Raw genomic sequence first — 13,640 nt, 5'->3', positions numbered from 1 at the left:
CTGTATTAATATTACAATATGTGTAAATGCCCAATCCACTTTCAAAATGCACAATATGAATAATACAGAGGAGCAAAAACTTTTTGTGGCTACAGTGCAACATAAAACTGCAACAGTGCCTTTACTGCGTAGTACCATAAATGCTGGGGAATGAATTGCAGAGACCCTATGAAGTTAAGAGTGTTCCACTCATAGGGTTGTCTACACTACAAAATTAGGCTGAATTTATAAAAGTCGAATTTTTAGGAAGCGATTTTATACAGTCGATTGTGTGTGTTCCCACTTAAGATCATTAAATCGGCGGAGTGCGTCCACAGTACTGAGGCTAGCGTCGACTTCCGGAGCCTTGCACTGTGGGTAGCTATCCCACAGTTCCTGCAGTCTCCGCCGCCCATTGGAATTTTGGGTTGAGATCCCAGTGCCTGACGAGGCAAAAAACATTGTTGCGGGTGGTTCTGGGTACATGTCGTCAGGCCCCTCCTCCCTCCCTCCGTGAAAGCAACGGCAGACAATCGTTTCGTGCCTTTTTCATGGGTTACCCGTGCAGACACCATACCACGGCAAGCATGGACCCCGCTCAGCTCACTGTCACCATATGTCCCTGGGTGCTGGCAGACGTGGGACTGCATTGCTACACAGCAGGAGCTCATAACTGGTAGCCATCCTCGTCATCTCCTGGGTGCTCTGGCCAGCCTTGGTCAGGTTGGTTGGGGTGCCTGAGCAGACATGGGTGCTCCTGGTAGATCTCAGTGAGGTCTGTCAGGGGTGTCTGCACATAAATGGGGGTGAGTCAGGTCATTCTCTTCTTTAAGTTTTGTCTAATGGAGATTCAGTCCTGCCTGGAATATTGGCAGAGGGATAGCTCAGTGGTTTGAGCATTGGCCTGCTAAACCCCAGGTTGTGAGTTCAATCCTTGAGGGGGCCATTCTGCTTCAGGCTGCTCTCCCAGCCAGCAGCACCATCTGCTGCCAGCCAACCCCTCCCTCCCGCCGTGAAAGCAACGTCCGACAATTGTTTTGCGCCTTATTCCGTGTGGGTGCCATATTGCTGTCAGCACTGTCATCCACCCGCCACTTCCGCTGCCACTCTGCTCTCCTGCTCACGCCATACCATGGCAAGCATGGAGCCCGCTCAGATCACAGTGGCAGTTGTGACCACTCTAAACACCATGCTCATTATCATGCAGTATATGCAGAACCAGAACCTGCAAAAGCAGGTGAGGAGGCGACGGCAGCGCGGTGAGGAGAGTGATGAGGACATGAACACAGACTTCTCTCAAAGTACGGGCCCTGGCAGTCTGGCCATCCTGGTGGCAATGGGGCAGGCTCATGCCATGGAACACCGATTCTGGGCCCAGGAAACAAGCACAGACTGGTGGGACCACATAGTGTTGCAGGTCTGGGATGATTCCCAGTGGCCGCAAACTTTCATATGCATAAGGCACTTTCATGGAACTTTGTGACTTGCTTTCCCCTCCCCTGAAGTGCCAGAATACCAAGAGAAGAGCAGCCCTCACAGTCCACAAGTGAGTGGCGATAGCCCTCTGGAAGCTTGCAACGCCGGACAGCTACCGGTCAGTCAGGAATCAATTTAGAGTGGGCAAATCTACTGTGGCGGCTGCTGTGATGCAAGTAGCCAACGCTATCACTGAGCTGCTGCTATCAAGGGTAGTGACTCCGGGAAATCATAGAATCACAGAATATCAGAGTTGGAAGGGTCCTCAGGAGGTCATGTAGTCCAACCCCCTGCTCAAAGCAGGAACAATCTCCAACTAAATCATCCCAGCCAGGGCTTTGTAAAGCCTGACCTTAAAAACTTCTAAGGAAGGAGATTCCACCACCTCCCTAGGTAACGCATTCCAGTGTTTCACCACCCTCCTAGTGAAAAAGTTTTTCCTAATATCCAACCTAAACCTCCCCCACTGCAACTTGAGACCATTAGTCCTCGTTCTGTTATATGCTACCACTGAGAACAGCCTAGATCCATCCTCTTTGGAACCCCCTTTCAGGTAGTTGAAAGCAGCTATCAAATCCCCCCTCATTCTTCTCTTCCCCAGACTAAACAATCCCAGTTCCCTCAGCCTCTCCTCATAAGTCATGTGTTCCAGTCCCCTAATCATTTTTGTTGCCCTCTGCTGGACGTTTTCCAATTTTTCCACATCCTCCTTGTAGTGTGGGGTCCAAAACTGGATACAGAACTCCAGATGAGGCCTTACCACTGTCAAATAGAGGGGAACGATCACATCCCTCAATCTGCTGGCAATGCCCCTACTTATACATCCCAAAATGCCATTGGCCTTCTTGGCAACAAGGGCACACTGTTGACTCATATCGAGCTTCTCGTCCACTGTAACCCCTAGGTCCTTTTCTGCAGAACTGCTGCCTAGCCATTTGGTCCCCAGTCTGTGGTGGTGCATGGGATTCTTCTGTCCTAAGTGCAGGACTCTGCACTTGTCCTTGTTGAACCTCATCAGATTTCTTTTGGCCCAATCTTCTAATTTGTCTAGGTCCCTCTGTATCCTATCCCTACTCTCCAGCGTCTCTATCTCTCCTCCCAGTTTAGTGTCATCTGCAAACTTGCTGAGGGTGCAATCCACACCATCCTCCAGATCATTTATGAAGATATTGAACAAAACCGGCTCGAGGACCGACCCTTGGGGCACTCCACTTGATACCAGCTGCCAACTAGACATGGAGCCATTGATTACTACCTGTTGAGCCCGACAATCTATCCACCTTATAGTCCATTCATCCAGGCCATACTTCTTTAACTTACTGACAAGAATACTGTGGGAGACGTATCAAAAGGTTTGCTAAAGTCAAGGAATAACATGTCCACGGGTTTCCCCTCATCCACAGAGCCAGTTATCTCGTCATAGAAGGCAATTAATTAGTCAGGCATGACTTTTGCCCTTGGTGAATCCATGCTGACTGTTCCTGATCACTTTCCTCTCCTCTAAGTGCTTCAGAATTGATTCCTTGAGGACCTGCTCCATGATTTTTCCAGGGACTGAGGTGAGGCTGACTGGCCTGTAGTTCCCAGGATCATCTTCCTTCCCTTTTTAAAAGATGGGCACTACATAAGCCTTTCACCAGTCATCCGAGACCTCCCCCGATCGTCCTGAGTTATCAAAGATAATGGCCAATGGCTCTGCAATCACATCCACCAACTCCTTTAGCACTCTCGGATGCAGCGCATCCGGCCCCATGGGCTTGTGCTCGTCCAGCTTTTCTAAATAGTCCCGAACCACTTCTTTCTTCACAGGGGGCTGGTCACCTCCTCCCCATGCTGTGCTGCCCAGTGCAGTAGTCTGGGAGCTGACCTTGTTCGTGAAGACAGGCAAAAAAAGCATTGAATACTTTAGCTTTTTCCACATCCTCTGTCACTAGGTTGCCTCCCTCATTCAGTAAGGGGCCCACACTTTCCTTGGCTTTCTTCTTGTTGCTAGCATACCTGAAGAAACCCTTCTTGTTACTCTTAACATCTCTTGCTAGCTGCAACTCCAGGTGTGATTTGGCCTTCCTGATTTCACTCCTGCATCCCCAAGCAAAATTTTTATACTCTTCCCTGGTCATTTGTCCAATCTTCCAATTCTTGTAAGCTTCTTTTTTGCGTTCAAGATCAGCAAGAATTTCACTGTTAAGCCAAGCTGGTCGCCTGCCATATTTACTGTTCTTTCTACACGTCGGGATGGCTTGTTCCTGCAACTTCAATAAGGATTCTTTAAAATACAGCCAGCTCTCCTGGACTTCTTTCCCCCTCATGTTATTCTCCCAGGGGATCCTGCCCATCAGTTCCCTGAGGGAGTCAAAGTCTGCTTTTCTGAAGTCCAGGGTCACTATTCTGCTGCTCTCCTTTCTTCCCTGTGTCAGGATCCTGAACTCGACCATCTCATGGTCACTGCCTCCCAGGTTCCCGTCCACTTTTGCTTCTCTTACTAATACTTCCCGGTTTGTGAGCAGCAGGTCAAGAAGAGCTCTGCCCCTTGTTGGTTCCTCCAGCACTTGCACCAGGAAATTGTCCCCTACCCTTTCCAAAAACTTCTTGGATAGTCTGTGCACCGCTGTATTGCTCTCCCAGCAGATATCAGGGTGATTGAAGTCTCTCATAAGAACCAGAGTCTGTGATCTAGTAACTTCCGGTAGTTGCCGGAAGCAAGCTTCTTCCACCTCATCCCCCCTGATCCAGTGGTCTGTAGCAGACTCCCACCATGACATCACGCTTGTTGCTCATGCTTCTAAATTTAATCCAGAGACACTCAGGTTTTTCTGCAGTTTCATACCGGAGCTCTGAGCAGTTATACTGCTCCCTTACTTACAATGCAACTCCCCCACCTTTTCTGCTCAGCCTGTCCTTCCTGAACAGTTTGTATCCATCCACGACAGTACTCCAGTCATATGAGTTATCCCACCAAGTCTCTGTTATTCCAATCACATCATAATTCCTTGACTGTGCCAGGACTTCTAGTTCTCTCTGCTTGTTTCCCAGGCTTGTTGCATTTGTGTATAGGCACTTGAGATAACTTGCTGTTTGTCCTGCTTTCTTAGTATGAGGCAGGTGCCCTCCCCTTTCGCGTTCTCCTGCTCGTGCTTCCTCCCGGTATCCCACGTCCCCACTTACCTCAGGGCTTTGGTCTCCTTCCCCTGGTGAACCTAGGTTAAAGCCCTCCTCACTAGGTTAGCCAGCCTGCTTCCAAAGATGCTCTTCCCTCTCTTTGTTAGGTGGAGCCCGTCATAGTGCAGGTCATAGTGGATGGCTTTCCTGAAATGGGATTCCCTAACTGTGGTGGAGCTATAGACAGAACGCATATCCCTATCTTGGGACCGGACCACCAAGGCAGCCAGTACATAAATCGAAAGGGCTACTTTTCAATGGTGCGGCAAGCACTGGTGGATCACAAGGGACGTTTCATCAACATCAACATGGGATAGCCAGGAAAGGTGCATGATGCTCACATCTTTAGGAATTCTGGTTGGTGGGAACAGCTGCAGCAAGTGACTTACTTTCCAGACCAGAAAATAACCGTTGGGGATGTTGAAATTGCTATAGTTATCCTTGGGGACCCAGCCTACCCCTTAATGCCATGGCTCATGAAGCCATACGCAGGCAGCCTGGGCAGTAGTCAGGAGCTGGTCAACTGTAGGCTGAGCAAGTGCAGAATGGTGGTAGAATGTGCATTTGGATGTCTAAAAGCGCGCCGGTGCAGTTTACCGGCTCGGTTAGACCTCAGCAAAACCAATATTCCCATCATTATTACTGCTTGCTGTGTGCTCCACAAAATCTGCGCGTCGGAAAAGCTTTGAAAACCAGTTTCATGACTGGCCAGGCTACGGTGTGAAAGTTCTGTTTGTTTCTTGATGAAAACCCGCCCCCTTGGTTCACTCTACTTCCCTGTAAGCCAACCGCCCATCCCTCCCCTCTTTTGATCACCGCTGGCAGAGGCAATAAAGTCATTGTTGTTTCAAATTCATGCATTCTTTATTAATTCGTCACACAAATAGGGGGATAACTGCCAAGGGGTGGGGGAGGAGGGAAGCACCATGTGGGGTTCAGGAGGAGTGGAGGATGGAAGGACAAGGCCACACTGCACTTCAAAACTTATTGAATGCCAGCTTTCTGTTGTTTGGGCAGTCCTCTGGGGTGGAGTGGTTGGGTGCCTGGAGGGCCCCCCACTGCATTCTTGGGAGTCTGGGTGAGAAGGCTATGGAACTTGGAGAGGAGGGTGGTTGGTTACACAGGGGCTGCAGTGGCAGTCTGTGTTCCTGCTGTCTTTCCTGCATCTCAACCATACGCCAGAGCATATCAGTTTGATCCTTCAGTAGCCTCAGCATTGCATCCTGCCTCCGGTCCTCTCGCTCGTGCCTCCGGTCCTCTCGCTCGTGCCTCCGGTCCTCTCGCTCGTGCCTCCGGTCCTCTCGCTCGTGCCTCCGGTCCTCTCGCTCGTGCCTCCGGTCCTTGCATTCATTTTGTGCTTTCCTGGACTCTGACATTGTCTCCCTCAACGCATTGTGCTTGGCTCTTTCAGCATGGGAGGCCTGCATGAGCTCAGAGAACATTTCATCACGAGTGCGTTTTTTTCCGGCTTCTAATCTTTGATGGCCTCTGGGACGGAGATGACAGGGGGAGTGTTGAAATATTTGCAGCTGCGGGAGGGAAAAAAGGGAGATTTAGTTTTTAAAAAGAGACATTTTAGATAACAATGAGTAGACTCTTTCACGGTGAACCAAGCTGTTAACATTACATAGCACATGTGCTTTCTTTACAAGGTCACGTTTTGCCTCTTATGTCGAGGCCTGCCAGTATGGTGTGAGATCACACACACGCAGGGCCGGCGGGCAACAGAATTCGGCTTGCAGGCAGCCATGGTAAGCCACAGTCTTTTGGCTTCTTTATCCTTCCTAACGTGTGGGAATGGTTTCCAACAGCAGCACCCTCATTTCCCATACCAAGCACCCATTGGGTTGGCCCTTTAAAATGGGTTGGCCATTTAAAAGGAGGGGCTGTGGTTTTCTGGTTAACGTGCAGCACAAACCCAACTAACCCCCTCCCCATTCTCTGGGATGATCGCTTCACCCTTCCCCCCACCGCGTGGCTAACAGCTGGGATGATTTCTGTTCAGCCACAGGCAAACAGCCCAGCAGGAACGGCCACCTCTGAATGCCCCTTAATAAAATTCCCCTGTTTCAACCAGGTGACCATAAATGATATCACTCTCCTGAGGATAACATACAGAGATAAAGAACGGATGTTGCTTGAATGCCAGCAAACACCAGGACCATACGCTGCCATGCTTTCTTATGCAGTGATTCCAGATTACGTGCTGCTGGCCTGCCGTGGTAAAGTGTCCTTCCATGGAGGACGGAATAAGGCTGCCCTCCCCAGAAACCTTTTGCAAAGGCTTTGGGAATACCTCCAGGACAGCTTCATTGAGATGTCCCTGGAGGATTTCCGCTCCATCCCCATACATATTAACAGACTTTTCTAGTAGCTGTACTGGCCTAGAATGTATCCCAAGTCTTCAGGGCAAATTAATCATTAAACACGCTTGCTTTTAAACCGTGTATTATATTTACAAAGGTACACTCACCAGAGCTGCCTTCTCTGCCTTCAAGGTCTGGGAGCCCGGGTTGGGAGGGTATTGGATCCAAGGTGATAAACAGTTCCTGGCTGTCAGGAAGAGCGGTTTCTCCGCTTGCCTGGTGTGCGCTATCTTCAACCTCCCCCTCCTCGTCATCTTCCTTGTCCCCAAAATCCTCATCCCTGTTGTGTGAGACTCCCTCCTTGCAGGAGTCCATGTACAGGGGTGGGGCAGTGGGAGGGGCACTCCCTAGAATTGCATGCCGCTCATCATAGAAGCGGCATGTCTGTGGCTCTGACCCCAAATGGGCATTTGCCTCTTGGGTTTTTTGGTAGGCTTGCCTAAGCTCCTTAAGTTTCACTCAGCACTACTGCTGGTTTCTGTAATAACCTCTGTCCTTCATACCCTTGGATTTTTTTTTTTCAAATATTTTCGCATTTTGGTCTTTTGGAACGGAGTTCTGATAGCATGGATTTCGTCATCTCCTATAGCGATCAGATCTGGTACCTCTGATTCGGTCCATGCTGGAGCTCTTTTACGATTCTGGGACTCCATGGTCACCTGTGCTAAAGAGCTCTGCACAGGGACCTGTGCTGATCAGCTTGCCACACTGGCCAAACAGGAAATTAAATTAAAAAGTTCGCGGGCTTTTTCTGTCTACCTGGACAGTGCATCCGAGTTGAGAGTGCTGTCCAGAATGGTCACAATGGAGCACTCTGGGATAGCTCCCGGAGGCCAATACCGTCAAATTGCATCCAGGCTACCCCAAACTTGACCCAGCGAGGTTGATTTCAGCGCTAATCCGCTCGTCGGGGAGGAGTACAGAAACCGATTTTAAGAGCCCTTAAAGTCGGAAAAAATGGCTTCGTAGTGTGGACGGGTGCAGGGCTAAACCAATCTAACGCTGCTAAATCCGACCTAAATTTGTAGTGTAGAACACTGCTTATGTGCTTTACATAAATCAAAATATCCTGGGCTTTTTTTTTTGTTATGTGTGTATGTAGCAGTCGCTAGAGAATACTTGACCTGGAAATCAACTATAACTACATTTGATCTCACCAACTTTGAAGGTTTTGGCCCTCGTGAAGCTATTCCAGAAATTTTATTTTCTTTGCTTTAGAACCCTAATAACATCATCAGCACCTTGTGAACCCCTCTGATTGCCTTTTTCAACCTACCTCCAGGTTGTGATTGTGACCCATTGATTATGAAACATAGCAATAGTATATCAGTGTTAGTGAAAGATTGGTTGCCTTCTCCTTAAATTCCACCCAGAAACCAGTTGGCAGCCAATGCAGATCACGGAGTACCAGTATGATGTTCACAGTGAAGAACCTCACTTAACAAGCAGGTAGTTGCATTCTGCACCAGTTTCCGTCTCCAAATGGATTTCAGGTGCATCTCCTTGTGGGGCACATTACTGTACTCTAATCTCAAGGCGACAAAGGCACAGTTTGCAGAACTGAGGTGTGCTGACAGATGCATAACCTCCTGGACACATCCGGGGTGGGGGTGGGAAGAGAGCTGTCCTAGTTACTGTTGCTATCTGATCATCTAACTCCCAAATTACAAACTCAAGTGTTTAAATGGTGGGAAACACCCTCAGGCTAGGGTCTGTTATAATTTTCAACATCTCTTCTGGTTACTTTCTCCTAAGGTACCTCTGTTACCTGGATAGAGTTTCCAGCACCACTCCCTCATCTCTAGATCCTGGGCAGACGCTGAGATACATGCTCAACTGCACCATCTGGGTTGATGTGCCTTCATGCGTTTTTGATTTCCTTGGTGGTTAACTGAAATAGAGTTTAATTAAAATCTCATTATCAAGTTGTCCTACAACATTAGTAAATAAAAATAACTTTTACAGCTGCCTCTTGTGGCTTAGTAAGTGACAGTTTAAAGGATTTGACATCTGTTCATTAAAAAAGAATTTGAAGAATATTTTTTATTCCCTATCTGCTCTCAGGTTTTAAATCCAACTATGTTGTGGTCTTTTTTTTCCTACTGCTGCTATAGTTTAAAATTCCCGATGAGAGGTGAGTACACCCCATAGCAAGCTGCCTTGTTTGGATTTATAAGATGCCTTGGGAGTCATTTGGACATCTCCCTATGGGCCGGGTAGATGTATCTGTCTTGTTACAGCCTGCTATTTGATGCACCCTCCGTTTTACTACCCATTATTTGATGCACCCTGCTGTTTTAAAAAGCACAGGTAGCAGTGTTCAGCCAGTCTAATTTTTCTCCACTTCAACCTACTTACTCCAACCAATCCCATTACTTTCAGTTTTGCTAGTGAAACCTGCTTACTTTCTCCCCTCCTCTTGTCACTTCTATTTTATTCTGCTCCCTACACCTGGATCCTCCTCCTTATTCCATCGTGATAGGTGCCCATCTTCTTTTCATTCAAATATGTCCTCAAAGCTCACTTCATCCATGAGGCCCGTAAACACAAGTGTGTCATGTTAAGAGTTAGCGCTATTCTCTGGGACTCTGTTTCACTCCTCTGTGTCTGATCTTTGTCTTTTTAGACTGTAAGCTCGCTGGGCCAGGACTGTCCTTTAGGGCTGGTACGGGGCTCAGTAGAATCTTGATGCTTAGATAAATAATAAAGTGACCTGCTTGACTGAGGATCCATTTTCTGCATTAGTCACCTAAGTAAAGTAATACTATCAAATGTTTGTTCTACAGACTTGAATCATGTCTTAAAAGTCACACTTTCAGCTGGCTGTTTGACCACTACAATTTGATTCTAACAAGTGACTGTATAAATAGCTCCTTCTTACATAACAGGTCTTATCCCTGTTTCATATGTGGGGCCATACCTGCTTACTTTAGTCACAAAAGTAATATTTGACTCCTGTTCCCTCTACTGCGCCAACACAGCTACAAGCGAGTGAGCTGGATTCTGTTGTGGCTCATGTATCATCAATTACATTCCAGTTGCTGGGCCCAGTTGTGCTCTTGGTTAAACCTGTGCAAACCCAGTGGTGACAGTGGTGTTGCACAAATGTGACTGCGAGCAAAATTAGGCCCGCGGAACTGTGTTCCTGATGAAGCTCCAGTAGGTAAGAACTCAGTTTGACTCTCGGATGGCAGAGTTTGCAGAGTTACCAGTTTGCAGGGCTGGTAGTTAGAAAACTCATTTTTCCTTGTGAATTGAGTGAATTTGATCTGGAGTCATTGAAAAAAAAAACACGGAACAGCAAGGTGCCTGCCTTATAGTCCATTTTGCAGAGTAGATCCATACATGAACTTTCTCTCTCAGCAACTGGATTCTCTCCTTGTGTGTGTTTTCACTAAAATGTGGCCTCCCTACCATTTACCCTGCAGTATTTATGGAAGCTCAGCTAACCTCTCTGCTCATATTTGAAGCTACTGTGTAGGCTGTAATTGCCTAAGAAGCAGTTGTGACACTTCTAGTAAGGATGCAATACCAAAATAGATTGTATTATCAGAGTGATGCTTTGGCTGCCTGCCAATTGCATATGACTCCTGGTGCAGATTAATAGATAACGTACCCCCTGTTAATAGATCCCAAATCTGATCGTGTGAATAGACTGGAAGTACTGTATTCCAGCAGCCAACTGCTGAGTTTTTAAGTGCTTAGTGCTGTTTACTTAATGCACTCTATGCTGATAAATTAGAAGTACTCTGCACTTAGTAAAGAAAATAAATTCCAGCCCCACAAAATAAAAGCTTTGCAGCACTTAGCCCTGTTTATAGAGTAGTTCATCCACTATTCCTTCAAGACTCGCAAATATAGCTAGCAAACCATTTGACAATAAAGTCCGTGGGATAATACAAGACCACAAATTCCAGACCGTTCTTTTTGAAGGCTTTGGCTCAACAGCGACATTGAAGGAGCATGGTGGCCCCAACTCCAACTCCAACCCCAAACTCCATTGTGCTTGGACAGTAGCAGAGCCATTGCTGTTAGTTTAAGGTTACTCGCCTAACATAGTTTTCATTTGGGGATTTAGCTTTTATTACAGCAACCGTTCTAGTTTATGGCCAAGGTGGAGAATTATAAACCTTGCTTTCAGGCACTCAGAACTTTCTAAAAGATGATCCTTTATGCTAAAACTTCCCATGATTAACATAAGCAGGGGGATGGTGTTGTAAAGCACAGGTCAGAGAGTCAAGAAGTCTTGAGTTTTATTCCTGGCTGTGTCACAGGCTCTCTGTGTAACCAGGGCAAGTCATTTCACCCCTCTGTGCTTTTTTATGTTCCTTGATTGTAAAATGTAACTTGCCTATCTAATAGGGTGCAGGGGCTTAGATTGGGAATGTCTGTAAAGCATTTGGAGTTCATGCTGTCTAAATGCAAAGTTTTATAAAATAGGGCACGGTGTTTGTCATGGAGGTTGCAGGAAGTCACGGATTCCATGACTTTCTGTGACTTCTTCAGCAGCCAGTGTGGCTGACCCCAGGGCCGCCCAAGCAGCTGGTCCCAGGAACAGCTGGTCCCAGGAACAGCCACACCAGCTGCTGCGGCTCTGCAGTTAGCTGCTCCGGGGGCCCCGCAGCCAGCCACACCAGCTGCTGCTGGAGTGGCAACCGCGCTCAGGCCAGCTGCACTGGCTGCTGCTCTGGTGGTCCTGGACAGTTGGTCCCCGGGACCACCCCCCACAGCTGCTGGTGCCCCCGCTCTTAAGATTCAGTCACGGGTATTTATGTTCAGGTCGCAGGCTGTAATTTTTTTGTTTCTTGCCCATGACCTGTCCATGACTTTTACTAAAAATACCCATGATTAAATTGTAACCTTAATTATAAATATCAAGGTGTGGAATTCAGTCATATATGTTGAAATAAACTGGATTCCTATTCAACTATTATTTTCAATTAAAGTGTGTGTGTGTGTGGGGGGGTATGCTAATGTGAAGTGGTTGGAATTTTAACACCACAGTAAAATGTATAGTTCCCACAGCAACCATAACTCTGTCATTCAAAATACTTTATACACAAAGGGCGAAATTACATTTGTGGGGAGAAAACACAGATCTCAGTTAAATTCTGGCCGCCGATATTTTAAAAAGAAAAGGAGTACTTGTGGCACCTTAGAGACTAACTAATTTATTTGAGCATGAGCTTTTGTGAGCTCATGCTCAAATAAATTGGTTAGTCTCTAAGGTGCCACAAGTACTCCTTTTCTTTTTTGCGAATACAGACTAACACGGCTGTTACTCTGAAACTGATATTTTAAACTAACCATAGACCTCTTTCTGGAGAGGAGAGAATCAATTTACTTGTGATAGTTAACTCAGTGTTTGTAGTTGAGAATTTTAACATAGGTTTTTGCACAAAGTTATGTAACTGCAGATCATTTGTAGTCTGCAGGCTGGTTTAAACTCCAGCTGGGGTGCCTCAGTGTAGTTTGCAGTCTAAAGCACAGCTGGAGTTTCAAAACATTGATTCCATAGAGTACAAATTGCATCTGTGGATGAAAGCCTCCAAATGGCAGTGCGCAGTAACCTGAATTTGTGAACGCTTTCTTTCTCATCTCTGGTAGATAAATGTCTGTACGTAAACCTTAATTGGTCCTTTTAAAACAATAGCCATAAAGATGACCTTTTACACAAAGCAATTTAGTCCTAGTTAGGAAATAACCTCTTGCTAAAAATGTTCTGAATTTTAGAAGCACAAAATAGCATTTTGCATCTTTTATTCTCTCTCTGTGTTTTGTTTAAAACCTCAGATTACACTCCCCTTGAAAAAACTGGCCAGAAAAAACTCCCTCCCAGACTGAGTCCTCATACACCAAGTTGTATCCCATTGCAGGAGGTGCGTTTGAACCCCTGGAATTAGGGCCTTCTAATGGCAACACTGGAAAATCAACCCTGGGTCCTTTCAACCTCACGGTTTGATTGTATCTTCTGTGGATCACAGAGATGCTCTCTGACATTTGATTTGTTTTTATTTGAGCATCTGCAATCTTCTGTTCTTCGGAATGCTCTGGTAACATTTGTGCATGTATTGGGTGAGGGAAGGAGTTCTGATCTGTTCCTTTTGACTCAAAACAGCCGTGGAGTAATGAAAGGGACTACGTATTCCTTGACTGTATTACCCACAAGGTGGCAGTGTGTCACAGCCGCTGGTGTGGGTGACGCACGATCTCTGCTGTTCTTTAGCATTAATAGTGAAGCTGTCCAGGTGGTACTAAGATTGAGCGGCTGTGACAGGGAGGTGTGCTGAGATTCTTCTGCCCTAGGGTTTTGAAAAAATGGCCATATGTCCCTGTCCAGCAGTATTTCCATTCATGCAAGTGGAAAAGCGAAGTGGCTTTGGAATATAGGATCTCCTGTTTTATATCCCTCTTCATCTTCCTCCTCCCCCCCCCTTCATTTTTTAAAATCAAACTTTAACAAGGCTGAGGCAACTGTGGAACTGTTGGAAGGTCATGGCTTGTGGCCTGAGTCAGTTTTCTCGGCTCCAGCAGTTACTTTTTATTACCAAATGTCTCCAGTGTAAAGTGTGGTTGTACTCTGTAAAAATGGCCCTTTGTTACTCACACCACAGCTGCTCCTTGTGTGTGTCTAGAACAGAGTTGCAGACTTCAGTGATA

The 13,640-nt window shown here is 46.6% G+C and overlaps 1 protein-coding gene across 8 annotated transcripts in view; it reads left to right on the top strand.

The window, feature by feature from the left end:
• Positions 1–13,640, top strand: part of NF2 (NF2, moesin-ezrin-radixin like (MERLIN) tumor suppressor) — a 95,424-nt gene that overhangs the window by 12,538 nt on the left and 69,246 nt on the right. The window lies entirely within an intron of this gene.

The sequence above is a fragment of the Lepidochelys kempii genome, chromosome 15, assembly GCF_965140285.1.
Source record: "Lepidochelys kempii isolate rLepKem1 chromosome 15, rLepKem1.hap1, whole genome shotgun sequence".
In the NCBI taxonomy this organism is placed as follows: Eukaryota; Metazoa; Chordata; order Testudines; family Cheloniidae; genus Lepidochelys; species Lepidochelys kempii.
Note: the sequence above shows the minus strand (reverse complement) of the source record. Positions and strands in the feature narration are given on the sequence as shown.